Genomic DNA, 27,010 nt, shown 5'->3' on the forward strand with positions numbered 1-27,010 from the left:
GTAGCCACGGGGCTGGGCGTCGTAGCTTCCTGCGAGGCGGCCGGAGGTCCCGCAGGCGGGTGGGTCCCTGGGACAGACGCGCAGAGCGGCTCCTGCCCGGCCCCCCTGAGAACCGTCGCCGTTCCGTAAGGCGGGGCGCCTGCTTCAGAATGTAAAATCACGTGTCCGCTCCATCGATACGCCGTTTAGTTTACCAGGCAAGACTTTCTTGGTGAAAGAAGCAGCCTTGCCTTGCATCCTCGAGCAGGCTTCTCAGCTGGCTGTGCACCGGTACTCTCTCTCTGGGTGTGCTAGTCCGCAGGGCAGGGCATCGCCTGGGCAGGGTGGAGCGTGATCTCTGCGGCCTCGTCTTGCAGCTCCTTCCTTCCATTCTCAGTCATCCTGCCCACAGTGGCCTCCTCTCAGGCCTGCATACTTACAACGGCGCATGGCCCGTGCTGCCCCTCTGCAGGCAGTGTCCCTCTGTTTAGTTTGCAGCTGACCGATGCCGCCTCACCCTTCTCATCTCTTCTCAGGTGTCACTTGGTCAAGAAAGCGTCCCCTTACCTACTCAGCTCATCACGTCCCCCTACCGTAGCTCACGTGACACCACGCACCTCTCGCTTATGGCCGTCATCGCCTTTCCCATCCAGTTTCAGGTAGGTAAGTTTACCCCGTGGTGGTCCGTGAGGAAGAAGAGATCACGCCTCTTTGGCTTACTCTTGATTCCCAGCGACTAGCCCGGTTACTGATAACCTCTGTTAGAGGGAGAAAGGAATGCACCCGATCCCTGGTGAAGCCCTGAGCGTTTTCCTTTCTAGTGTCCCTCGTACTCCTCCCTGCCATCTGTGTCGCCCTTACTCAGCGTCTACCGTTTATGAGTTTACACCTGGGTTACGGTGACTGCTTCGGAGAATCGCATGCCTTTCTATCTCCCTCGCTGCGACCTCTCCTACACCTCCCAGGGCTCTTGGGTTATGCCCTTGCCCTCGTCCGAGCCGTCCGTGGCACCCGCTGTCAACCCCGTACGGCCAAGCTCCGAAGACTGACACTCAAGGCCCTCCGTAATTTGGCTTCAGTTTCACTTTCCAGATGTGTCAAGAAAGAACGGGGTCTAAGTATCTGTGAACCTCTGCTCCGTTTCATATCTACCCACGAGGTTAATTTTTTTGTTTCTTCCAGTCCGCCTATTTTGCACCTCCTTCTCTGGGAAGACTTCACTGAGAATCCAAGCGATTTCTGGATCCCTTCTCTCCCCTGGAGCTGCAAACACTTTAACAGGACATGTGCGGAACTGCCGTAAGGTAATCTACATCTTGTCTCCCTCTCTGGTACCTAACCTCCCTGCGAATGGGGGTACGTCTCCGTGTTCTGTGCGGGTTTTCAGCCCAGGACTCTCTACGCGTAGTGGATATTTGATTTGGTAAGTGAACGAATAAGTGGATGAGTCACCGAGATGAGGGTGTTGTCTCATTCTTTCTCTCTTCCTCCACTTTCAAGTTTCTTTAGTTAGTTTCCTCAGACAAAAGGTTTCCTTGTAGCTACACAGTGGCCAGGTCCACAGAACGTTGCAGATAGCTGCTGAAAACAGCCCTCCTCCACCTGAGAATGGCTTGCTCTCCCTCTCAAGCGGAGAGAGCTGGGATTCGATATTTAATGAAGTGCCTCTGTCCACTTGGCATTGAGAGGCACTAGGGGGCGTTAGTGCTCTGCACCCGGCGAAATGCCTGTTTCGTTTGTGATTTTCCTTTGTGAAAAACAACTATCCACAGAGTGTTTTGTGCCGATTTTCCATCCTTTTAGACTGACGGAAAGCATTTTACCCACGTAGAAACAGAGAACGAATAGAAAGAGCGTTGCATTACGTTCAATAAAAGCTTAGGGCGGTCTCGGTGGTACGTTAGTGAGGTTATCTGGGGACACCTTAGCCACGTACATTGTGTTGGAGAGGCACCGAGAATTCAGGAGTTCTCAAAGTTCGAGGACACAGTTGCCTTACACGTAGGCACGGTGGCAGCCGTGGATATGGCAGTGATTTGGAGAACGTTGTATTAGTCAGCTCTTGCTGCAATAATGCTTTGCAACAAATCTCCCCAAAACTCACTTACATAAAGAGGCATCTAGTTTTCTGGGACCTGTGGGCTAGCTGCAGCGGCTCTCTTGTAGACCTCTCGATGGCGGGTGTCGCTCCATGCCGTGGGTCAGTTTGAGGTCTGTCCCGCACACCTTACCGTGGAGCCCAACTGTGAGGCTGCAGGTCCCTGTCTTCTCGCAGAGTTCGGTGAAACGTAAGAGGTGAACCCAACCACACAAGCCCACGTAAGGCCTCTGCGACTCACTTAAGGCCATCGTGTCTTCCCTTGGCCTCCTGGGAACCCCCTGGCCCCAGGAGGCAGCTTCCGTAGCCCAGGGCAACCGGCGGAGGGGGGGCGGGCGGGGCTGCAGGAGGGTGGAACGCCGAGGTCACAGAGGGTGTGGGTGTGGCCACCTCTGCTGTGACTGAACCAAGGGCAGGGGGGCAGGGGGTCCAGGGCAGGGCCCTCAGAGCCCGGTAGGCCCAGGGGGGCGGCGCAAGCACCTAGGCCCAGGCCGAAGAGCGCCTTCTTGGTACGCGCGGCAGGCCGGCCTCTCGCCTTGCCACTCAGGCCGCCCTCCCACTTGAAGAGTGTGTGGCACGTGTCCGCGGAGTACACCTCGCTGCACAGGTAGCCACGGGGCTGGGCGTCGTAGCTTCCTGCGAGGCGGCCGGAGGTCCCGCAGGCGGGTGGGTCCCTGGGACAGACGCTCGGAGCGGCTCCTGCCCGGCCCCCCTGAGAACCGTCGCCGTTCCGTAAGGCGGGGCGCCTGCTTCAGAATGTAAAATCACGTGTCCGCTCCATCGATACGCCGTTTAGTTTACCAGGCAAGACTTTCTTGGTGAAAGAAGCAGCCTTGCCTTGCATCCTCGAGCAGGCTTCTCAGCTGGCTGTGCACCGGTACTCTCTCTCTGGGTGTGCTAGTCCGCAGGGCAGGGCATCGCCTGGGCAGGGTGGAGCGTGATCTCTGCGGCCTCGTCTTGCAGCTCCTTCCTTCCATTCTCAGTCATCCTGCCCACAGTGGCCTCCTCTCAGGCCTGCATACTTACAACGGCGCATGGCCCGTGCTGCCCCTCTGCAGGCAGTGTCCCTCTGTTTAGTTTGCAGCTGACCGATGCCGCCTCACCCTTCTCATCTCTTCTCAGGTGTCACTTGGTCAAGAAAGCGTCCCCTTACCTACTCAGCTCATCACGTCCCCCTACCGTAGCTCACGTGACACCACGCACCTCTCGCTTATGGCCGTCATCGCCTTTCCCATCCAGTGTCAGGTAGGTAAGTTTACCCCGTGGTGGTCCGTGAGGAAGAAGAGATCACGCCTGTTTGGCTTACTCTTGATTCCCAGCGACTAGCCCGGTTACTGATAACCTCTGTTAGAGGGAGAAAGGAATGCACCCGATCCCTGGTGAAGCCCTGAGCGTTTTCCTTTCTAGTGTCCCTCGTACTCCTCCCTGCCATCTGTGTCGCCCTTACTCGGCGTCTACCGTTTATGAGTTTACACCTGGGTTACGGTGACTGCTTCGGAGAATCGCATGCCTTTCTATCTCCCTCGCTGCGACCTCTCCTACACCTCCCAGGGCTCTTGGGTTATGCCCTTGCCCTCGTCCGAGCCGTCCGTGGCACCCGCTGTCAACCCCGTACGGCCAAGCTCCGAAGACTGACACTCAAGGCCCTCCGTAATTTGGCTTCAGTTTCACTTTCCAGACGTGTCAAGAAAGAACGGGGTCTAAGTATCTGTGAACCTCTGCTCCGTTTCATATCTACCCACGAGGTTAATTTTTTTGTTTCTTCCAGTCCGCCTATTTTGCACCTCCTTCTCTGGGAAGACTTCACTGAGAATCCAAGCGATTTCTGGATCCCTTCTCTCCCCTGGAGCTGCAAACACTTTAACAGGACATGTGCGGAACTGCCGTAAGGTAATCTACATCTTGTCTCCCTCTCTGGTACCTAACCTCCCTGCGAATGGGGGTATGTCTCCGTGTTCTGTGCGGGTTTTCAGCCCAGGACTCTCTACGCGTAGTGGATATTTGATTTGGTAAGTGAACGAATAAGTGGATGAGTCACCGAGATGAGGGTGTTGTCTCATTCTTTCTCTCTTCCTCCACTTTCAAGTTTCTTTAGTTAGTTTCCTCAGACAAAAGGTTTCCTTGTAGCTACACAGTGGCCAGGTCCACAGAACGTTGCAGATAGCTGCTGAAAACAGCCCTCCTCCACCTGAGAATGGCTTGCTCTCCCTCTAAAGCGGAGAGAGCTGGGATTCGATATTTAATGAAGTGCCTCTGTCCACTTGGCATTGAGAGGCACTAGGGGGCGTTAGTGCTCTGCACCCGGCGAAATGCCTGTTTCATTTGTGATTTTCCTTTGTGAAAAACAACTATCCACAGAGTGTTTTGTGCCGATTTTCCATCCTTTTAGACTGACGGAAAGCATTTTACCCACGTAGAAACAGAGAACGAATAGAAAGAGCGTTGCATTACGTTCAATAAAAGCTTAGGGCGGTCTCGGTGGTACGTTAGTGAGGTTATCTGGGGACACCTTAGCCACGTACATTGTGTTGGAGAGGCACCGAGAATTCAGGAGTTCTCAAAGTTCGAGGACACAGTTGCCTTACACGTAGGCACGGTGGCAGCCGTGGACATGGCAGTGATTTGGAGAACGTTGTATTAGTCAGCTCTTGCTGCGATAATGCTTTGCAACAAATCTCCCCAAAACTCACTTATATAAAGAGGCATCTAGTTTTCTGGGACCTGTGGGCTAGCTGCAGCGGCTCTCTTGTAGACCTCTCGATGGCGGGTGTCGCTCCATGCCGTGGGTCAGTTTGAGGTCTGTCCCGCACACCTTACCGTGGAGCCCAACTGTGAGGCTGCAGGTCCCTGTCTTCTCGCAGAGTTCGGTGAAACGTAAGAGGTGAACCCAACCACACAAGCCCACGTAAGGCCTCTGCGACTCATTTAAGGCCATTGTGTCTTCCCTTGGCCGCCTGGGAAGCCCCTGGCCCCAGGATGCAGCTTCCGTAGCCCAGGGCAACCGGCGGAGGGGGGGCGGGCGGGGCTGCAGGAGGGTGGAACGCCGAGGTCACAGAGGGTGTGGGTGTGGCCACCTCTGCTGTGACTGAACCAAGGGCAGGGGGGCAGGGGGTCCAGGGCAGGGCCCTCAGAGCCCGGTAGGCCCAGGGGCGCGGCGCAAGCACCTAGGCCCAGGCCGAAGAGCGCCTTCTTGGTACGCGCGGCAGGCCGGCCTCTCGCCTTGCCACTCAGGCCGCCCTCCCACTTGAAGTGTGTGTGGCACGCGTCCGCGGAGTACACCTCGCTGCACAGGTAGCCACGGGGCTGGGCGTCGTAGCTTCCTGCGAGGCGGCCGGAGGTCCCGCAGGCGGGTGGGTCCCTGGGACAGACGCGCGGAGCGGCTCCTGCCCGGCCCCCCTGAGAACCGTCGCCGTTCCGTAAGGCGGGGCGCCTGCTTCAGAATGTAAAATCACGTGTCCGCTCCATCGATACGCCGTTTAGTTTACCAGGCAAGATTTTCTTGGTGAAAGAAGCAGCCTTGCCTTGCATTCTCGAGCAGGCTTCTCAGCTGGCTGTGCACCGGTACTCTCTCTCTGGGTGTGCTAGTCCGCAGGGCAGGGCATCGCCTGGGCAGGGTGGAGCGTGATCTCTGCGGCCTCGTCTTGCAGCTCCTTCCTTCCATTCTCAGTCATCCTGCCCACAGTGGCCTCCTCTCAGGCCTGCATACTTACAACGGCGCATTGCCCGTGCTGCCCCTCTGCAGGCAGTGTCCCTCTGTTTAGTTTGCAGCTGACCGACGCCGCCTCACCCTTCTCATCTCTTCTCAGGTGTCACTTGGTCAAGAAAGCGTCCCCTTACCTACTCAGCTCATCACGTCCCCCTACCGTAGCTCACGTGACACCACGCACCTCTCGCTTATGGCCGTCATCGCCTTTCCCATCCAGTTTCAGGTAGGTAAGTTTACCCCGTGGTGGTCCGTGAGGAAGAAGAGATCACGCCTCTTTGGCTTACTCTTGATTCCCAGCGACTAGCCCGGTTACTGATAACCTCTGTTAGAGGGAGAAAGGAATGCACCCGATCCCTGGTGAAGCCCTGAGCGTTTTCCTTTCTAGTGTCCCTCGTACTCCTCCCTGCCATCTGTGTCGCCCTTACTCGGCGTCTACCGTTTATGAGTTTACACCTGGGTTACGGTGACTGCTTCGGAGAATCGCATGCCTTTCTATCTCCCTCGCTGCGACCTCTCCTACACCTCCCAGGGCTCTTGGGTTATGCCCTTGCCCTCGTCCGAGCCGTCCGTGGCACCCGCTGTCAACCCCGTACGGCCAAGCTCCGAAGACTGACACTCAAGGCCCTCCGTAATTTGGCTTCAGTTTCACTTTCTAGACGTTTCAAGAAAGAACGGGGTCTAAGTATCTGTGAACCTCTGCTCCGTTTCATATCTACCCACGAGGTTAATTTTTTTGTTTCTTCCAGTCCGCCTATTTTGCACCTCCTTCTCTGGGAAGACTTCACTGAGAATCCAAGCGATTTCTGGATCCCTTCTCTCCCCTGAAGCTGCAAACACTTTAACAGGACATGTGCGGAACTGCCGTAAGGTAATCTACATCTTGTCTCCCTCTCTGGTATCTAACCTCCCTGCGAATGGGGGTACGTCTCCGTGTTCTGTGCGGGTTTTCAGCCCAGGACTCTCTACGCGTAGTGGATATTTGATTTGGTAAGTGAACGAATAAGTGGATGAGTCACCGAGATGAGGGTGTTGTCTCATTCTTTCTCTCTTCCTCCACTTTCAAGTTTCTTTAGTTAGGTTCCTCAGACAAAAGGTTTCCTTGTAGCTACACAGTGGCCAGGTCCACAGAACGTTGCAGATAGCTGCTGAAAACAGCCCTCCTCCACCTGAGAATGGCTTGCTCTCCCTCTCAAGCGGAGAGAGCTGGGATTCGATATTTAATGAAGTGCCTCTGTCCACTTGGCATTGAGAGGCACTAGGGGGCGTTAGTGCTCTGCACCCGGCGAAATGCCTGTTTCGTTTGTGATTTTCCTTTGTGAAAAACAACTATCCACAGAGTGTTTTGTGCCGATTTTCCATCCTTTTAGACTGACGGAAAGCATTTTACCCACGTAGAAACAGAGAACGAATAGAAAGAGCGTTGCATTACGTTCAATAAAAGCTTAGGGCGGTCTCGGTGGTACGTTAGTGAGGTTATCTGGGGACACCTTAGCCACGTACATTGTGTTGGAGAGGCACCGAGAATTCAGGAGTTCTCAAAGTTCGAGGACACAGTTGCCTTACACGTAGGCACGGTGGCAGCCGTGGACATGGCAGTGATTTGGAGAACGTTGTATTAGTCAGCTCTTGCTGCGATAATGCTTTGCAACAAATCTCCCCAAAACTCACTTACATAAAGAGGCATCTAGTTTTCTGGGACCTGTGGGCTAGCTGCAGCAGCTCTCTTGTAGACCTCTCGATGGCGGGTGTCGCTCCATGCCGTGGGTCAGTTTGAGGTCTGTCCCGCACACCTTACCGTGGAGCCCAACTGTGAGGCTGCAGGTCCCTGTCTTCTCGCAGAGTTCGGTGAAACGTAAGAGGTGAACCCAACCACACAAGCCCACGTAAGGCCTCTGCGACTCACTTAAGGCCATCGTGTCTTCCCTTGGCCTCCTGGGAACCCCCTGGCCCCAGGATGCAGCTTCCGTAGCCCAGGGCAACCGGCGGAGGGGGGGCGGGCAGGGCTGCAGGAGGGTGGAACGCCGAGGTCACAGAGGGTGTGGGTGTGGCCACCTCTGCTGTGACTGAACCAAGGGCAGGGGGGCAGGGGGTCCAGGGCAGGGCCCTCAGAGCCCGGTAGGCCCAGGGGGGCGGCGCAAGCACCTAGGCCCAGGCCGAAGAGCGCCTTCTTGGTACGCGCGGCAGGCCGGCCTCTCGCCTTGCCACTCAGGCCGCCCTCCCACTTGAAGTGTGTGTGGCACGCGTCCGCGGAGTACACCTCGCTGCACAGGTAGCCACGGGACTGGGCGTCGTAGCTTCCTGCGAGGCGGCCGGAGGTCCCGCAGGCGGGTGGGTCCCTGGGACAGACGCGCGGAGCGGCTCCTGCCCGGCCCCCCTGAGAACCGTCGCCGTTCCGTAAGGCGGGGCGCCTGCTTCAGAATGTAAAATCACGTGTCCGCTCCATCGATACGCCATTTAGTTTACCAGGCAAGACTTTCTTGGTGAAAGAAGCAGCCTTGCCTTGCATCCTCGAGCAGGCTTCTCAGCTGGCTGTGCACCGGTACTCTCTCTCTGGGTGTGCTAGTCCGCAGGGCAGGGCATCGCCTGGGCAGGGTGGAGCGTGATCTCTGCGGCCTCGTCTTGCAGCTCCTTCCTTCCATTCTCAGTCATCCTGCCCACAGTGGCCTCCTCTCAGGCCTGCATACTTACAACGGCGCATGGCCCGTGCTGCCCCTCTGCAGGCAGTGTCCCTCTGTTTAGTTTGCAGCTGACCGATGCCGCCTCACCCTTCTCATCTCTTCTCAGGTGTCACTTGGTCAAGAAAGCGTCCCCTTACCTACTCAGCTCATCACGTCCCCCTACCGTAGCTCATGTGACACCACGCACCTCTCGCTTATGGCCGTCATCGCCTTTCCCATCCAGTGTCAGGTAGGTAAGTTTACCCCGTGGTGGTCCGTGAGGAAGAAGAGATCACGCCTCTTTGGCTTACTCTTGATTCCCAGCGACTAGCCCGGTTACTGATAACCTCTGTTAGAGGGAGAAAGGAATGCACCCGATCCCTGGTGAAGCCCTGAGCGTTTTCCTTTCTAGTGTCCCTCGTACTCCTCCCTGCCATCTGTGTCGCCCTTACTCGGCGTCTACCGTTTATGAGTTTACACCTGGGTTACGGTGACTGCTTCGGAGAATCGCATGCCTTTCTATCTCCCTCGCTGCGACCTCTCCTACACCTCCCAGGGCTCTTGGGTTATGCCCTTGCCCTCGTCCGAGCCGTCCGTGGCACCCACTGTCAACCCCGTACGGCCAAGCTCCGAAGACTGACACTCAAGACCCTCCGTAATTTGGCTTCAGTTTCACTTTCCAGACGTGTCAAGAAAGAACGGGGTCTAAGTATCTGTGAACCTCTGCTCCGTTTCATATCTACCCACGAGGTTAATTTTTTTGTTTCTTCCAGTCCGCCTATTTTGTACCTCCTTCTCTGGGAAGACTTCACTGAGAATCCAAGCGATTTCTGGATCCCTTCTCTCCCCTGGAGCTGCAAACACTTTAACAGGACATGTGCGGAACTGCCGTAAGGTAATCTACATCTTGTCTCCCTCTCTGGTACCTAACCTCCCTGCGAATGGGGGTACGTCTCCGTGTTCTGTGCGGGTTTTCAGCCCAGGACTCTCTACGCGTAGTGGATATTTGATTTGGTAAGTGAACGAATAAGTGGATGAGTCACCGAGATGAGGGTGTTGTCTCATTCTTTCTCTCTTCCTCCACTTTCAAGTTTCTTTAGTTAGGTTCCTCAGACAAAAGGTTTCCTTGTAGCTACACAGTGGCCAGGTCCACAGAACGTTGCAGATAGCTGCTGAAAACAGCCCTCCTCCACCTGAGAATGGCTTGCTCTCCCTCTCAAGGGGAGAGAGCTGGGATTCGATATTTAATGAAGTGCCTCTGTCCACTTGGCATTGAGAGGCACTAGGGGGCGTTAGTGCTCTGCACCCGGCGAAATGCCTGTTTCGTTTGTGATTTTCCTTTGTGAAAAACAACTATCCACAGAGTGTTTTGTGCCGATTTTCCATCCTTTTAGACTGACGGAAAGCATTTTACCCACGTAGAAACAGAGAACGAATAGAAAGAGCGTTGCATTACGTTCAATAAAAGCTTAGGGCGGTCTCGGTGGTACGTTAGTGAGGTTATCTGGGGACACCTTAGCCACGTACATTGTGTTGGAGAGGCACCGAGAATTCAGGAGTTCTCAAAGTTCGAGGACACAGTTGCCTTACACGTAGGCACGGTGGCAGCCGTGGACATGGCAGTGATTTGGAGAACGTTGTATTAGTCAGCTCTTGCTGCGATAATGCTTTGCAGCAAATCTCCCCAAAACTCACTTACATAAAGAGGCATCTAGTTTTCTGGGACCTGTGGGCTAGCTGCAGCGGCTCTCTTGTAGACCTCTCGATGGCGGGTGTCGCTCCATGCCGTGGGTCAGTTTGAGGTCTGTCCCGCACACCTTACCGTGGAGCCCAACTGTGAGGCTGCAGGTCCCTGTCTTCTCGCAGAGTTCGGTGAAACGTAAGAGGTGAACCCAACCACACAAGCCCACGTAAGGCCTCTGCGACTCACTTAAGGCCATCGTGTCTTCCCTTGGCCTCCTGGGAACCCCCTGGCCCCAGGATGCAGCTTCCGTAGCCCAGGGCAACCGGCAGAGGGGGGGCGGGCGGGGCTGCAGGAGGGTGGAACGCCGAGGTCACAGAGGGTGTGGGTGTGGCCACCTCTGCTGTGACTGAACCAAGGGCAGGGGGGCAGGGGGTCCAGGGCAGGGCCCTCAGAGCCCGGTAGGCCCAGGGGGGCGGCGCAAGCACCTAGGCCCAGGCCGAAGAACACCTTCTTGGTACGCGCGGCAGGCCGGCCTCTCGCCTTGCCCCTCAGGCCGCCCTCCCACTTGAAGTGTGTGTGGCACGCGTCCGCGGAGTACACCTCGCTGCACAGGTAGCCACGGGGCTGGGCGTCGTAGCTTCCTGCGAGGCGGCCGGAGGTCCCGCAGGCGGGTGGGTCCCTGGGACAGACGCGCGGAGCGGCTCCTGCCCGGCCCCCCTGAGAACCGTCGCCGTTCCGTAAGGCGGGGCGCCTGCTTCAGAATGTAAAATCACGTGTCCGCTCCATCGATACGCCGTTTAGTTTACCAGGCAAGACTTTCTTGGTGAAAGAAGCAGCCTTGCCTTGCATCCTCGAGCAGGCTTCTCAGCTGGCTGTGCACCGGTACTCTCTCTCTGGGTGTGCTAGTCCGCAGGGCAGGGCATCGCCTGGGCAGGGTGGAGCGTGATCTCTGCGGCCTCGTCTTGCAGCTCCTTCCTTCCATTCTCAGTCATCCTGCCCACAGTGGCCTCCTCTCAGGCCTGCATACTTACAACGGCGCATGGCCCGTGCTGCCCCTCTGCAGGCAGTGTCCCTCTGTTTAGTTTGCAGCTGACCGATGCCGCCTCACTCTTCTCATCTCTTCTCAGGTGTCACTTGGTCAAGAAAGCGTCCCCTTACCTACTCAGCTCATCACGTCCCCCTACCGTAGCTCACGTGACACCACGCACCTCTCGCTTATGGCCGTCATCGCCTTTCCCATCCAGTTTCAGGTAGGTAAGTTTACCCCGTGGTGGTCCGTGAGGAAGAAGAGATCACGCCTCTTTGGCTTACTCTTGATTCCCAGCGACTAGCCCGGTTACTGATAACCTCTGTTAGAGGGAGAAAGGAATGCACCCGATCCCTGGTGAAGCCCTGAGCGTTTTCCTTTCTAGTGTCCCTCGTACTCCTCCCTGCCATCTGTGTCGTCCTTACTCGGCGTCTACCGTTTATGAGTTTACACCTGGGTTACGGTGACTGCTTCAGAGAATCGCATGCCTTTCTATCTCCCTCGCTGCGACCTCTCCTACACCTCCCAGGGCTCTTGGGTTATGCCCTTGCCCTCGTCCGAGCCGTCCGTGGCACCCGCTGTCAACCCCGTACGGCCAAGCTCCGAAGACTGACACTCAAGGCCCTCCGTAATTTGGCTTCAGTTTCACTTTCCAGACGTGTCAAGAAAGAACGGGGTCTAAGTATCTGTGAACCTCTGCTCCGTTTCATATCTACCCACGAGGTTAATTTTTTTGTTTCTTCCAGTCCGCCTATTTTGCACCTCCTTCTCTGGGAAGACTTCACTGAGAATCCAAGCGATTTCTGGATCCCTTCTCTCCCCTGGAGCTGCAAACACTTTAACAGGACATGTGCGGAACTGCCGTAAGGTAATCTACATCTTGTCTCCCTCTCTGGTACCTAACCTCCCTGCGAATGGGGGTATGTCTCCGTGTTCTGTGCGGGTTTTCAGCCCAGGACTCTCTACGCGTAGTGGATATTTGATTTGGTAAGTGAACGAATAAGTGGATGAGTCACCGAGATGAGGGTGTTGTCTCATTCTTTCTCTCTTCCTCCACTTTCAAGTTTCTTTAGTTAGTTTCCTCAGACAAAAGGTTTCCTTGTAGCTACACAGTGGCCAGGTCCACAGAACGTTGCAGATAGCTGCTGAAAACAGCCCTCCTCCACCTGAGAATGGCTTGCTCTCCCTCTCAAGCGGAGAGAGCTGGGATTCGATATTTAATGAAGTGCCTCTGTCCACTTGGCATTGAGAGGCACTAGGGGGCGTTAGTGCTCTGCACCCGGCGAAATGCCTGTTTCATTTGTGATTTTCCTTTGTGAAAAACAACTATCCACAGAGTGTTTTGTGCCGATTTTCCATCCTTTTAGACTGACGGAAAGCATTTTACCCACGTAGAAACAGAGAACGAATAGAAAGAGCGTTGCATTACGTTCAATAAAAGCTTAGGGCGGTCTCGGTGGTACGTTAGTGAGGTTATCTGGGGACACCTTAGCCACGTACATTGTGTTGGAGAGGCACCGAGAATTCAGGAGTTCTCAAAGTTCGAGGACACAGTTGCCTTACACGTAGGCACGGTGGCAGCCGTGGACATGGCAGTGATTTGGAGAACGTTGTATTAGTCAGCTCTTGCTGCGATAATGCTTTGCAACAAATCTCCCCAAAACTCACTTATATAAAGAGGCATCTAGTTTTCTGGGACCTGTGGGCTAGCTGCAGCGGCTCTCTTGTAGACCTCTCGATGGCGGGTGTCGCTCCATGCCGTGGGTCAGTTTGAGGTCTGTCCCGCACACCTTACCGTGGAGCCCAACTGTGAGGCTGCAGGTCCCTGTCTTCTCGCAGAGTTCGGTGAAACGTAAGAGGTGAACCCAACCACACAAGCCCACGTAAGGCCTCTGCGACTCATTTAAGGCCATTGTGTCTTCCCTTGGCCGCCTGGGAAGCCCCTGGCCCCAGGATGCAGCTTCCGTAGCCCAGGGCAACCGGCGGAGGGGGGGCGGGCGGGGCTGCAGGAGGGTGGAACGCCGAGGTCACAGAGGGTGTGGGTGTGGCCACCTCTGCTGTGACTGAACCAAGGGCAGGGGGGCAGGGGGTCCAGGGCAGGGCCCTCAGAGCCCGGTAGGCCCAGGGGCGCGGCGCAAGCACCTAGGCCCAGGCCGAAGAGCGCCTTCTTGGTACGCGCGGCAGGCCGGCCTCTCGCCTTGCCACTCAGGCCGCCCTCCCACTTGAAGTGTGTGTGGCACGCGTCCGCGGAGTACACCTCGCTGCACAGGTAGCCACGGGGCTGGGCGTCGTAGCTTCCTGCGAGGCGGCCGGAGGTCCCGCAGGCGGGTGGGTCCCTGGGACAGACGCGCGGAGCGGCTCCTGCCCGGCCCCCCTGAGAACCGTCGCCGTTCCGTAAGGCGGGGCGCCTGCTTCAGAATGTAAAATCACGTGTCCGCTCCATCGATACGCCGTTTAGTTTACCAGGCAAGATTTTCTTGGTGAAAGAAGCAGCCTTGCCTTGCATTCTCGAGCAGGCTTCTCAGCTGGCTGTGCACCGGTACTCTCTCTCTGGGTGTGCTAGTCCGCAGGGCAGGGCATCGCCTGGGCAGGGTGGAGCGTGATCTCTGCGGCCTCGTCTTGCAGCTCCTTCCTTCCATTCTCAGTCATCCTGCCCACAGTGGCCTCCTCTCAGGCCTGCATACTTACAACGGCGCATTGCCCGTGCTGCCCCTCTGCAGGCAGTGTCCCTCTGTTTAGTTTGCAGCTGACCGACGCCGCCTCACCCTTCTCATCTCTTCTCAGGTGTCACTTGGTCAAGAAAGCGTCCCCTTACCTACTCAGCTCATCACGTCCCCCTACCGTAGCTCACGTGACACCACGCACCTCTCGCTTATGGCCGTCATCGCCTTTCCCATCCAGTTTCAGGTAGGTAAGTTTACCCCGTGGTGGTCCGTGAGGAAGAAGAGATCACGCCTGTTTGGCTTACTCTTGATTCCCAGCGACTAGCCCGGTTACTGATAACCTCTGTTAGAGGGAGAAAGGAATGCACCCGATCCCTGGTGAAGCCCTGAGCGTTTTCCTTTCTAGTGTCCCTCGTACTCCTCCCTGCCATCTGTGTCGCCCTTACTCGGCGTCTACCGTTTATGAGTTTACACCTGGGTTACGGTGACTGCTTCGGAGAATCGCATGCCTTTCTATCTCCCTCGCTGCGACCTCTCCTACACCTCCCAGGGCTCTTGGGTTATGCCCTTGCCCTCGTCCGAGCCGTCCGTGGCACCCGCTGTCAACCCCGTACGGCCAAGCTCCGAAGACTGACACTCAAGGCCCTCCGTAATTTGGCTTCAGTTTCACTTTCTAGACGTTTCAAGAAAGAACGGGGTCTAAGTATCTGTGAACCTCTGCTCCGTTTCATATCTACCCACGAGGTTAATTTTTTTGTTTCTTCCAGTCCGCCTATTTTGCACCTCCTTCTCTGGGAAGACTTCACTGAGAATCCAAGCGATTTCTGGATCCCTTCTCTCCCCTGAAGCTGCAAACACTTTAACAGGACATGTGCGGAACTGCCGTAAGGTAATCTACATCTTGTCTCCCTCTCTGGTATCTAACCTCCCTGCGAATGGGGGTACGTCTCCGTGTTCTGTGCGGGTTTTCAGCCCAGGACTCTCTACGCGTAGTGGATATTTGATTTGGTAAGTGAACGAATAAGTGGATGAGTCACCGAGATGAGGGTGTTGTCTCATTCTTTCTCTCTTCCTCCACTTTCAAGTTTCTTTAGTTAGGTTCCTCAGACAAAAGGTTTCCTTGTAGCTACACAGTGGCCAGGTCCACAGAACGTTGCAGATAGCTGCTGAAAACAGCCCTCCTCCACCTGAGAATGGCTTGCTCTCCCTCTCAAGCGGAGAGAGCTGGGATTCGATATTTAATGAAGTGCCTCTGTCCACTTGGCATTGAGAGGCACTAGGGGGCGTTAGTGCTCTGCACCCGGCGAAATGCCTGTTTCGTTTGTGATTTTCCTTTGTGAAAAACAACTATCCACAGAGTGTTTTGTGCCGATTTTCCATCCTTTTAGACTGACGGAAAGCATTTTACCCACGTAGAAACAGAGAACGAATAGAAAGAGCGTTGCATTACGTTCAATAAAAGCTTAGGGCGGTCTCGGTGGTACGTTAGTGAGGTTATCTGGGGACACCTTAGCCACGTACATTGTGTTGGAGAGGCACCGAGAATTCAGGAGTTCTCAAAGTTCGAGGACACAGTTGCCTTACACGTAGGCACGGTGGCAGCCGTGGACATGGCAGTGATTTGGAGAACGTTGTATTAGTCAGCTCTTGCTGCGATAATGCTTTGCAACAAATCTCCCCAAAACTCACTTACATAAAGAGGCATCTAGTTTTCTGGGACCTGTGGGCTAGCTGCAGCAGCTCTCTTGTAGACCTCTCGATGGCGGGTGTCGCTCCATGCCGTGGGTCAGTTTGAGGTCTGTCCCGCACACCTTACCGTGGAGCCCAACTGTGAGGCTGCAGGTCCCTGTCTTCTCGCAGAGTTCGGTGAAACGTAAGAGGTGAACCCAACCACACAAGCCCACGTAAGGCCTCTGCGACTCACTTAAGGCCATCGTGTCTTCCCTTGGCCTCCTGGGAACCCCCTGGCCCCAGGATGCAGCTTCCGTAGCCCAGGGCAACCGGCGGAGGGGGGGCGGGCAGGGCTGCAGGAGGGTGGAACGCCGAGGTCACAGAGGGTGTGGGTGTGGCCACCTCTGCTGTGACTGAACCAAGGGCAGGGGGGCAGGGGGTCCAGGGCAGGGCCCTCAGAGCCCGGTAGGCCCAGGGGGGCGGCGCAAGCACCTAGGCCCAGGCCGAAGAGCGCCTTCTTGGTACGCGCGGCAGGCCGGCCTCTCGCCTTGCCACTCAGGCCGCCCTCCCACTTGAAGTGTGTGTGGCACGCGTCCGCGGAGTACACCTCGCTGCACAGGTAGCCACGGGACTGGGCGTCGTAGCTTCCTGCAAGGCGGCCGGAGGTCCCGCAGGCGGGTGGGTCCCTGGGACAGACGCGCGGAGCGGCTCCTGCCCGGCCCCCCTGAGAACCGTCGCCGTTCCGTAAGGCGGGGCGCCTGCTTCAGAATGTAAAATCACGTGTCCGCTCCATCGATACGCCATTTAGTTTACCAGGCAAGACTTTCTTGGTGAAAGAAGCAGCCTTGCCTTGCATCCTCGAGCAGGCTTCTCAGCTGGCTGTGCACCGGTACTCTCTCTCTGGGTGTGCTAGTCCGCAGGGCAGGGCATCGCCTGGGCAGGGTGGAGCGTGATCTCTGCGGCCTCGTCTTGCAGCTCCTTCCTTCCATTCTCAGTCATCCTGCCCACAGTGGCCTCCTCTCAGGCCTGCATACTTACAACGGCGCATGGCCCGTGCTGCCCCTCTGCAGGCAGTGTCCCTCTGTTTAGTTTGCAGCTGACCGATGCCGCCTCACCCTTCTCATCTCTTCTCAGGTGTCACTTGGTCAAGAAAGCGTCCCCTTACCTACTCAGCTCATCACGTCCCCCTACCGTAGCTCACGTGACACCACGCACCTCTCGCTTATGGCCGTCATCGCCTTTCCCATCCAGTTTCAGGTAGGTAAGTTTACCCCGTGGTGGTCCGTGAGGAAGAAGAGATCACGCCTCTTTGGCTTACTCTTGATTCCCAGCGACTAGCCCGGTTACTGATAACCTCTGTTAGAGGGAGAAAGGAATGCACCCGATCCCTGGTGAAGCCCTGAGCATTTTCCTTTCTAGTGTCCCTCGTACTCCTCCCTGCCATCTGTGTCGCCCTTACTCGGCGTCTACCGTTTATGAGTTTACACCTGGGTTACGGTGACTGCTTCGGAGAATCGCATGCCTTTCTATCTCCCTCGCTGCGACCTCTCCTACACCTCCCAGGGCTCTTGGGTTATGCCCTTGCCCTCGTCCGAGCCGTCCGTGGCACCCGCTGTCAACCCCGTACGGCCAAGCTCCGAAGACTGACACTCAAGGCCCTCCGTAATTTGGCTTCAGTTTCACTTTCCAGACGTGTCAAGAAAGAACGGGGTCTAAGTATCTGTGAACCTCTGCTCCGTTTCATATCTACCCACGAGGTTAATTTTTTTGTTTCTTCCAGTCCGCCTATTTTGCACCTCCTTCTCTGGGAAGACTTCACTGAGAATCCAAGCGATTTCTGGATCCCTTCTCTCCCCTGGAGCTGCAAACACTTTAACAGGACATGTGCGGAACTGCCGTAAGGTAATCTACATCTTGTCTCCCTCTCTGGTACCTAACCTCCCTGCGAATGGGGGTACGTCTCCGTGTTCTGTGCGGGTTTTCAGCCCAGGACTCTCTACGCGTAGTGGATATTTGATTTGGTAAGTGAACGAATAAGTGGATGAGTCACCGAGATGAGGGTGTTGTCTCATTCTTTCTCTCTTCCTCCACTTTCAAGTTTCTTTAGTTAGTTTCCTCAGACAAAAGGTTTCTTTGTAGCTACACAGTGGCCAGGTCCACAGAACGTTGCAGATAGCTGCTGAAAACATCCCTCCTCCACCTGAGAATGGCTTGCTCTCCCTCTCAAGCGGAGAGAGCTGGGATTCGATATTTAATGAAGTGCCTCTGTCCACTTGGCATTGAGAGGCACTAGGGGGCGTTAGTGCTCTGCACCCGGCGAAATGCCTGTTTCGTTTGTGATTTTCCTTTGTGAAAAACAACTATCCACAGAGTGTTTTGTGCCGATTTTCCATCCTTTTAGACTGACGGAAAGCATTTTACCCACGTAGAAACAGAGAACGAATAGAAAGAGCGTTGCATTACGTTCAATAAAAGCTTAGGGCGGTCTCGGTGGTACGTTGGTGAGGTTATCTGGGGACACCTTAGCCACGTACATTGTGTTGGAGAGGCACCGAGAATTCAGGAGTTCTCAAAGTTCGAGGACACAGTTGCCTTACACGTAGGCACGGTGGCAGCCGTGGACATGGCAGTGATTTGGAGAACGTTGTATTAGTCAGCTCTTGCTGCGATAATGCTTTGCAACAAATCTCCCCAAAACTCACTTACATAAAGAGGCATCTAGTTTTCTGGGACCTGTGGGCTAGCTGCAGCGGCTCTCTTGTAGACCTCTCGATGGCGGGTGTCGCTCCATGCCGTGGGTCAGTTTGAGGTCTGTCCCGCACACCTTACCGTGGAGCCCAACTGTGAGGCTGCAGGTCCCTGTCTTCTCGCAGAGTTCGGTGAAACGTAAGAGGTGAACCCAACCACACAAGCCCACGTAAGGCCTCTGCGACTCACTTAAGGACATCGTGTCTTCCCTTGGCCTCCTGGGAACCCCCTGGCCCCAGGATGCAGCTTCCATAGCCCAGGGCAACCGGCGGAGGGGGGGCGGGCGGGGCTGCAGGAGGGTGGAACGCCGAGGTCACAGAGGGTGTGGGTGTGGCCACCTCTGCTGTGACTGAACCAAGGGCAGGGGGGCAGGGGGTCCAGGGCAGGGCCCTCAGAGCCCGGTAGGCCCAGGGGGGCGGCGCAAGCACCTAGGCCCAGGCCGAAGAGCGCCTTCTTGGTACGCACGGCAGGCCGGCCTCTCGCCTTGCCACTCAGGCCGCCCTCCCACTTGAAGTGTGTGTGGCACGCGTCCGCGGAGTACACCTCGCTGCACAGGTAGCCACGGGGCTGGGCGTCGTAGCTTCCTGCGAGGCGGCCGGAGGTCCCGCAGGCGGGTGGGTCCCTGGGACAGACGCGCGGAGCGGCTCCTGCCCGGCCCCCCTGAGAACCGTCGCCGTTCCGTAAGGCGGGGCGCCTGCTTCAGAATGTAAAATCACGTGTCCGCTCCATCGATACGCCATTTAGTTTAACAGGCAAGACTTTCTTGGTGAAAGAGGCAGCCTTGCCTTGCATTCTCGAGCAGGCTTCTCAGCTGGCTGTGCACCGGTACTCTCTCTCTGGGTGTGCTAGTCCGCAGGGCAGGGCATCGCCTGGGCAGGGTGGAGCGTGATCTCTGCGGCCTCGTCTTGCAGCTCCTTCCTTCCATTCTCAGTCATCCTGCCCACAGTGGCCTCCTCTCAGGCCTGCATACTTACAACGGCGCATTGCCCGTGCTGCCCCTCTGCAGGCAGTGTCCCTCTGTTTAGTTTGCAGCTGACCGATGCCGCCTCACCCTTCTCATCTCTTCTCAGGTGTCACTTGGTCAAGAAAGCGTCCCCTTACCTACTCAGCTCATCACGTCCCCCTACCGTAGCTCACGTGACACCACGCACCTCTCGCTTATGGCCGTCATCGCCTTTCCCATCCAGTTTCAGGTAGGTAAGTTTACCCCGTGGTCCGTGAGGAAGAAGAGATCACGCCTGTTTGGCTTACTCTTGATTCCCAGCGACTAGCCCGGTTACTGATAACCTCTGTTAGAGGGAGAAAGGAATGCACCCGATCCCTGGTGAAGCCCTGAGCGTTTTCCTTTCTAGTGTCCCTCGTACTCCTCCCTGCCATCTGTGTCGCCCTTACTCGGCGTCTACCGTTTATGAGTTTACACCTGGGTTACGGTGACTGCTTCGGAGAATCGCATGCCTTTCTATCTCCCTCGCTGCGACCTCTCCTACACCTCCCAGGGCTCTTGGGTTATGCCCTTGCCCTCGTCCGAGCCGTCCGTGGCACCCGCTGTCAACCCCGTACGGCCAAGCTCCGAAGACTGACACTCAAGGCCCTCCGTAATTTGGCTTCAGTTTCACTTTCCAGACGTTTCAAGAAAGAACAGGGTCTAAGTATCTGTGAACCTCTGCTCCGTTTCATATCTACCCACGAGGTTAATTTTTTTGTTTCTTCCAGTCCGCCTATTTTGCACCTCCTTCTCTGGGAAGACTTCACTGAGAATCCAAGCGATTTCTGGATCCCTTCTCTCCCCTGAAGCTGCAAACACTTTAACAGGACATGTGCGGAACTGCCGTAAGGTAATCTACATCTTGTCTCCCTCTCTGGTACCTAACCTCCCTGCGAATGGGGGTACGTCTCCGTGTTCTGTGCGGGTTTTCAGCCCAGGACTCTCTACGCGTAGTGGATATTTGATTTGGTAAGTGAACGAATAAGTGGATGAGTCACCGAGATGAGGGTGTTGTCTCATTCTTTCTCTCTTCCTCCACTTTCAAGTTTCTTTAGTTAGTTTCCTCAGACAAAAGGTTTCTTTGTAGCTACACAGTGGCCAGGTCCACAGAACGTTGCAGATAGCTGCTGAAAACATCCCTCCTCCACCTGAGAATGGCTTGCTCTCCCTCTCAAGCGGAGAGAGCTGGGATTCGATATTTAATGAAGTGCCTCTGTCCACTTGGCATTGAGAGGCACTAGGGGGCGTTAGTGCTCTGCACCCGGCGAAATGCCTGTTTCGTTTGTGATTTTCCTTTGTGAAAAACAACTATCCACAGAGTGTTTTGTGCCGATTTTCCATCCTTTTCGACTGACGGAAAGCATTTTACCCTCGTAGAAACAGAGAACGAATAGAAAGAGCGTTGCATTACGTTCAATAAAAGCTTAGGGCGGTCTCGGTGGTACGTTAGTGAGGTTATCTGGGGACACCTTAGCCACGTACATTGTGTTGGAGAGGCACCGAGAATTCAGGAGTTCTCAAAGTTCGAGGACACAGTTGCCTTACACGTAGGCACGGTGGCAGCCGTGGACATGGCAGTGATTTGGAGAACGTTGTATTAGTCAGCTCTTGCTGTGATAATGCTTTGCAACAAATCTCCCCAAAACTCACTTACATAAAGAGGCATCTAGTTTTCTGGGACCTGTGGGCTAGCTGCAGCGGCTCTCTTGTAGACCTCTCGATGGCGGGTGTCGCTCCCTCCCGTGGGTCAGTTTGAGGTCTGTCCCGCACACCTTACCGTGGAGCCCAACTGTGAGGCTGCAGGTCCCTGTCTTCTCGCAGAGTTCGCTGAAACGTAAGAGGTGAACCCAACCACACAAGCCCACGTAAGGCCTCTGCGACTCATTTAAGGCCATCGTGTCTTCCCTTGGCCTCCTGGGAACCCCCTGGCCCCAGGATGCAGCTTCCGTAGCCCAGGGCAACCGGCGGAGGGGGGGCGGGCGGGGCTGCAGGAGGGTGGAACGCCGAGGTCACAGAGGGTGTGGGTGTGGCCACCTCTGCTGTGACTGAACCAAGGGCAGGGGGGCAGGGTGTCCAGGGCAGGGCCCTCAGAGCCCGGTAGGCCCAGGGGGGCGGCGCAAGCACCTAGGCCCAGGCCGAAGAGCGCCTTCTTGGTACGCGCGGCAGGCCGGCCTCTCGCCTTGCCACTCAGGCCGCCCTCCCACTTGAAGTGTGTGTGGCACGCGTCCGCGGAGTACACCTCGCTGCACAGGTAGCCACGGGACTGGGCGTCGTAGCTTCCTGCGAGGCGGCCGGAGGTCCCGCAGGCGGGTGGGTCCCTGGGACAGACGCGCGGAGCGGCTCCTGCCCGGCCCCCCTGAGAACCGTCGCCGTTCCGTAAGGCGGGGCGCCTGCTTCAGAATGTAAAATCACGTGTCCGCTCCATCGATACGCCGTTTAGTTTACCAGGCAAGACTTTCTTGGTGAAAGAAGCAGCCTTGCCTTGCATTCTCGAGCAGGCTTCTCAGCTGGCTGTGCACCGGTACTCTCTCTCTGGGTGTGCTAGTCCGCAGGGCAGGGCATCGCCTGGGCAGGGTGGAGCGTGATCTCTGCGGCCTCGTCTTGCAGCTCCTTCCTTCCATTCTCAGTCATCCTGCCCACAGTGGCCTCCTCTCAGGCCTGCATACTTACAACGGTGCATTGCCCGTGCTGCCCCTCTGCAGGCAGTGTCCCTCTGTTTAGTTTGCAGCTGACCGATGCCGCCTCACCCTTCTCATCTCTTCTCAGGTGTCACTTGGTCAAGAAAGCGTCCCCTTACCTACTCAGCTCATCACGTCCCCCTACCGTAGCTCACGTTACACCACGCACCTCTCGCTTATGGCCGTCATTGCCTTTCCCATCCAGTTTCAGGTAGGTAAGTTTACCCCGTGGTCCGTGAGGAAGAAGAGATCACGCCTGTTTGGCTTACTCTTGATTCCCAGCGACTAGCCCGGTTACTGATAACCTCTGTTAGAGGGAGAAAGGAATGCACCCGATCCCTGGTGAAGCCCTGAGCGTTTTCCTTTCTAGTGTCCCTCGTACTCCTCCCTGCCATCTGTGTCGCCCTTACTCGGCGTCTACCGTTTATGAGTTTACACCTGGGTTACGGTGACTGCTTCGGAGAATCGCATGCCTTTCTATCTCCCTCGCTGCGACCTCTCCTACACCTCCCAGGGCTCTTGGGTTTTGCCCTTGCCCTCGTCCGAGCCGTCCGTGGCACCCGCTGTCAACCCCGTACGGCCAAGCTCCGAAGACTGACACTCAAGGCCCTCCGTAATTTGGCTTCAGTTTCACTTTCCAGACGTTTCAAGAAAGAACGGGGTCTAAGTATCTGTGAACCTCTGCTCCGTTTCATATCTACCCACGAGGTTAATTTTTTTGTTTCTTCCAGTCCGCCTATTTTGCACCTCCTTCTCTGGGAAGACTTCACTGAGAATCCAAGCGATTTCTGGATCCCCTCTCTCCCCTGAAGCTGCAAACACTTTAACAGGACATGTGCGGAACTGCCGTAAGGTAATCTACATCTTGTCTCCCTCTCTGGTACCTAACCTCCCTGCGAATGGGGGTACGTCTCCGTGTTCTGTGCGGGTTTTCAGCCCAGGACTCTCTACGCGTAGTGGATATTTGATTTGGTAAGTGAACGAATAAGTGGATGAGTCACCGAGATGAGGGTGTTGTCTCATTCTTTCTCTCTTCCTCCACTTTCAAGTTTCTTTAGTTAGTTTCCTCAGACAAAAGGTTTCTTTGTAGCTACACAGTGGCCAGGTCCACAGAACGTTGCAGATAGCTGCTGAAAACATCCCTCCTCCACCTGAGAATGGCTTGCTCTCCCTCTCAAGCGGAGAGAGCTGGGATTCGATATTTAATGAAGTGCCTCTGTCCACTTGGCATTGAGAGGCACTAGGGGGCGTTAGTGCTCTGCACCCGGCGAAATGCCTGTTTCGTTTGTGATTTTCCTTTGTGAAAAACAACTATCCACAGAGTGTTTTGTGCCGATTTTCCATCCTTTTAGACTGACGGAAAGCATTTTACCCACGTAGAAACAGAGAACGAATAGAAAGAGCGTTGCATTATGTTCAATAAAAGCTTAGGGCGGTCTCGGTGGTACGTTAGTGAGGTTATCTGGGGACACCTTAGCCACGTACATTGTGTTGGAGAGGCACCGAGAATTCAGGAGTTCTCAAAGTTCGAGGACACAGTTGCCTTACACGTAGGCACGGTGGCAGCCGTGGACATGGCAGTGATTTGGAGAACGTTGTATTAGTCAGCTCTTGCTGCGATAATGCTTTGCAACAAATCTCCCCAAATCTCACTTACATAAAGAGGCATCTAGTTTTCTGGGACCTGTGGGCTAGCTGCAGCGGCTCTCTTGTAGACCTCTCGATGGCGGGTGTCGCTCCATGCCGTGGGTCAGTTTGAGGTCTGTCCCGCACACCTTACCGTGGAGCCCAACTGTGAGGCTGCAGGTCCCTGTCTTCTCGCAGAGTTCGGTGAAACGTAAGAGGTGAACCCAACCACACAAGCCCACGTAAGGCCTCTGCGACTCATTTAAGGCCATCGTGTCTTCCCTTGGCCTCCTGGGAACCCCCTGGCCCCAGGATGCAGCTTCCGTAGCCCAGGGCAACCGGCGGAGGGGTGGCGGGCGGGGCTGCAGGAGGGTGGAACGCCGAGGTCACAGAGGGTGTGGGTGTGGCCACCTCTGCTGTGACTGAACCAAGGGCAGGGGGGCAGGGGGTCCAGGGCAGGGCCCTCAGAGCCCGGTAGGCCCAGGGGTGCGGCGCAAGCACCTAGACCCAGGCCGAAGAGCGCCTTCTTTGTACGCGCGGCAGGCCGGCCTCTCGCCTTGCCACTCAGGCCGCCCTCCCACTTGAAGTGTGTGTGGCACGCGTCCGCGGAGTACACCTCGCTGCACAGGTAGCCACGGGGCTGGGCGTCGTAGCTTCCTGCGAGGCGGCCGGAGGTCCCGCAGGCGGGTGGGTCCCTGGGACAGACGCGCGGAGCGGCTCCTGCCCGGCCCCCCTGAGAACCGTCGCCATTCCGTAAGGCGGGGCGCCTGCTTCAGAATGTAAAATCACGTGTCCGCTCCATCGATACGCCGTTTAGTTTACCAGGCAAGACTTTCTTGGTGAAAGAAGCAGCCTTGCCTTGCATCCTCGAGCAGGCTTCTCAGCTGGCTGTGCACCGGTACTCTCTCTCTGGGTGTGCTAGTCCGCAGGGCAGGGCATCGCCTGGGCAGGGTGGAGCGTGATCTCTGCGGCCTCGTCTTGCAGCTCCTTCCTTCCATTCTCAGTCATCCTGCCCACAGTGGCCTCCTCTCAGGCCTGCATACTTACAACGGCGCATTGCCCGTGCTGCCCCTCTGCAGGCAGTGTCCCTCTGTTTAGTTTGCAGCTGACCGATGCCGCCTCACCCTTCTCATCTCTTCTCAGGTGTCACTTGGTCAAGAAAGCGTCCCCTTACCTACTCAGCTCATCACGTCCCCCTACCGTAGCTCACGTGACACCACGCACCTCTCGCTTATGGCCGTCATCGCCTTTCCCATCCAGTTTCAGGTAGGTAAGTTTACCCCGTGGTGGTCCGTGAGGAAGAAGAGATCACGCCTGTTTGGCTTACTCTTGATTCCCAGCGACTAGCCCGGTTACTGATAACCTCTGTTAGAGGGAGAAAGGAATGCACCCGATCCCTGGTGAAGCCCTGAGCGTTTTCCTTTCTAGTGTCCCTCGTACTCCTCCCTGCCATCTGTGTCGCCCTTACTCGGCATCTACCGTTTATGAGTTTACACCTGGGTTACGGTGACTGCTTCGGAGAATCGCATGCCTTTCTATCTCCCTCGCTGCGACCTCTCCTACACCTCCCAGGGCTCTTGGGTTATGCCCTTGCCCTCGTCCGAGCCGTCCGTGGCACCCGCTGTCAACCCCGTACGGCCAAGCTCCGAAGACTGACACTCAAGGCCCTCCGTAATTTGGCTTCAGTTTCACTTTCCAGACGTGTCAAGAAAGAACGGGGTCTAAGTATCTGTGAACCTCTGCTCCGTTTCATATCTACCCACGAGGTTAATTTTTTTGTTTCTTCCAGTCCGCCTATTTTGCACCTCCTTCTCTGGGAAGACTTCACTGAGAATCCAAGTGATTTCTGGATCCCTTCTCTCCCCTGAAGCTGCAAACACTTTAACAGGACATGTGCGGAACTGCCGTAAGGTAATCTACATCTTGTCTCCCTCTCTGGTACCTAACCTCCCTGCGAATGGGGGTACGTCTCCGTGTTCTGTGCGGGTTTTCAGCCCAGGACTCCCTAGGCGTAGTGGATATTTGATTTGGTAAGTGAACGAATAAGTGGATGAGTCACCGAGATGAGGGTGTTGTCTCATTCTTTCTCTCTTCCTCCACTTTCAAGTTTCTTTAGTTAGGTTCCTCAGACAAAAGGTTTCCTTGTAGCTACACAGTGGCCAGGTCCACAGAACGTTGCAGATAGCTGCTGAAAACAGCCCTCCTCCACCTGAGAATGGCTTGCTCTCCCTCTCAAGCGGAGAGAGCTGGGATTCGATATTTAATGAAGTGCCTCTGTCCACTTGGCATTGAGAGGCACTAGGGGGCGTTAGTGCTCTGCACCCGGCGAAATGCCTGTTTCGTTTGTGATTTTCCTTTGTGAAAAACAACTATCCACAGAGTGTTTTGTGCCGATTTTCCATCCTTTTAGACGGACGGAAAGCATTTTACCCACGTAGAAACAGAGAACGAATAGAAAGAGCGTTGCATTACGTTCAATAAAAGCTTAGGGCGGTCTCGGTGGTACGTTAGTGAATTTATCTGGGGACACCTTAGCCACGTACATTGTGTTGGAGAGGCACCGAGAATTCAGGAGTTCTCAAAGTTCGAGGACACAGTTGCCTTACACGTAGGCACGGTGGCAGCCGTGGACATGGCAGTGATTTGGAGAACGTTGTATTAGACAGCTCTTGCTGCGATAATGCTTTGCAACAAATCTCCCCAAAACTCACTTACATAAAGAGGCATCTAGTTTTCTGGGACCTGTGGGCTAGCTGCAGCGGCTCTCTTGTAGACCTCTCGATGGCGGGTGTCGCTCCATGCCGTGGGTCAGTTTGAGGTCTGTCCCGCACACCTTACCGTGGAGACCAACTGTGAGGCTGCAGGTCCCTGTCTTCTCGCAGAGTTCGGTGAAACGTAAGAGGTGAACCCAACCACACAAGCCCACGTAAGCCCTCTGCGACTCACTTAAGGCCATCGTGTCTTCCCTTGGCCTCCTGGGAACCCCCTGGCCCCAGGATGCAGCTTCCGTAGCCCAGGGCAACCGGCGGAGGGGGGGCGGGCGGGGCTGCAGGAGGGTGGAACGCCTAGGTCACAGAGGGTGTGGGTGTGGCCACCTCTGCTGTGACTGAACCAAGGGCAGGGGGGCAGGGGGTCCAGGGCAGGGCCCTCAGAGCCCGGTAGGCCCAGGGGGGCGGCGCAAGCACCTAGGCCCAGGCCGAAGAGCGCCTTCTTGGTACGCGCGGCAGGCCGGCCTCTCGCCTTGCCACTCAGGCCGCCCTCCCACTTGAAGTGTGTGTGGCACGCGTCCGCGGAGTACACCTCGCTGCACAGGTAGCCACGGGACTGGGCGTCGGAGCTTCCTGCGAGGCGGCCGGAGGTCCCGCAGGCGGGTGGGTCCCTGGGACAGACGCGCGGAGCGGCTCCTGCCCGGCCCCCCTGAGAACCGTCGCCGTTCCGTAAGGCGGGGCGCCTGCTTCAGAATGTAAAATCACGTGTCCGCTCCATCG

The sequence above is a fragment of the Stenella coeruleoalba genome (genome assembly GCF_951394435.1).
Source record: "Stenella coeruleoalba genome assembly, chromosome: 1".
In the NCBI taxonomy this organism is placed as follows: Eukaryota; Metazoa; Chordata; class Mammalia; order Artiodactyla; family Delphinidae; genus Stenella; species Stenella coeruleoalba.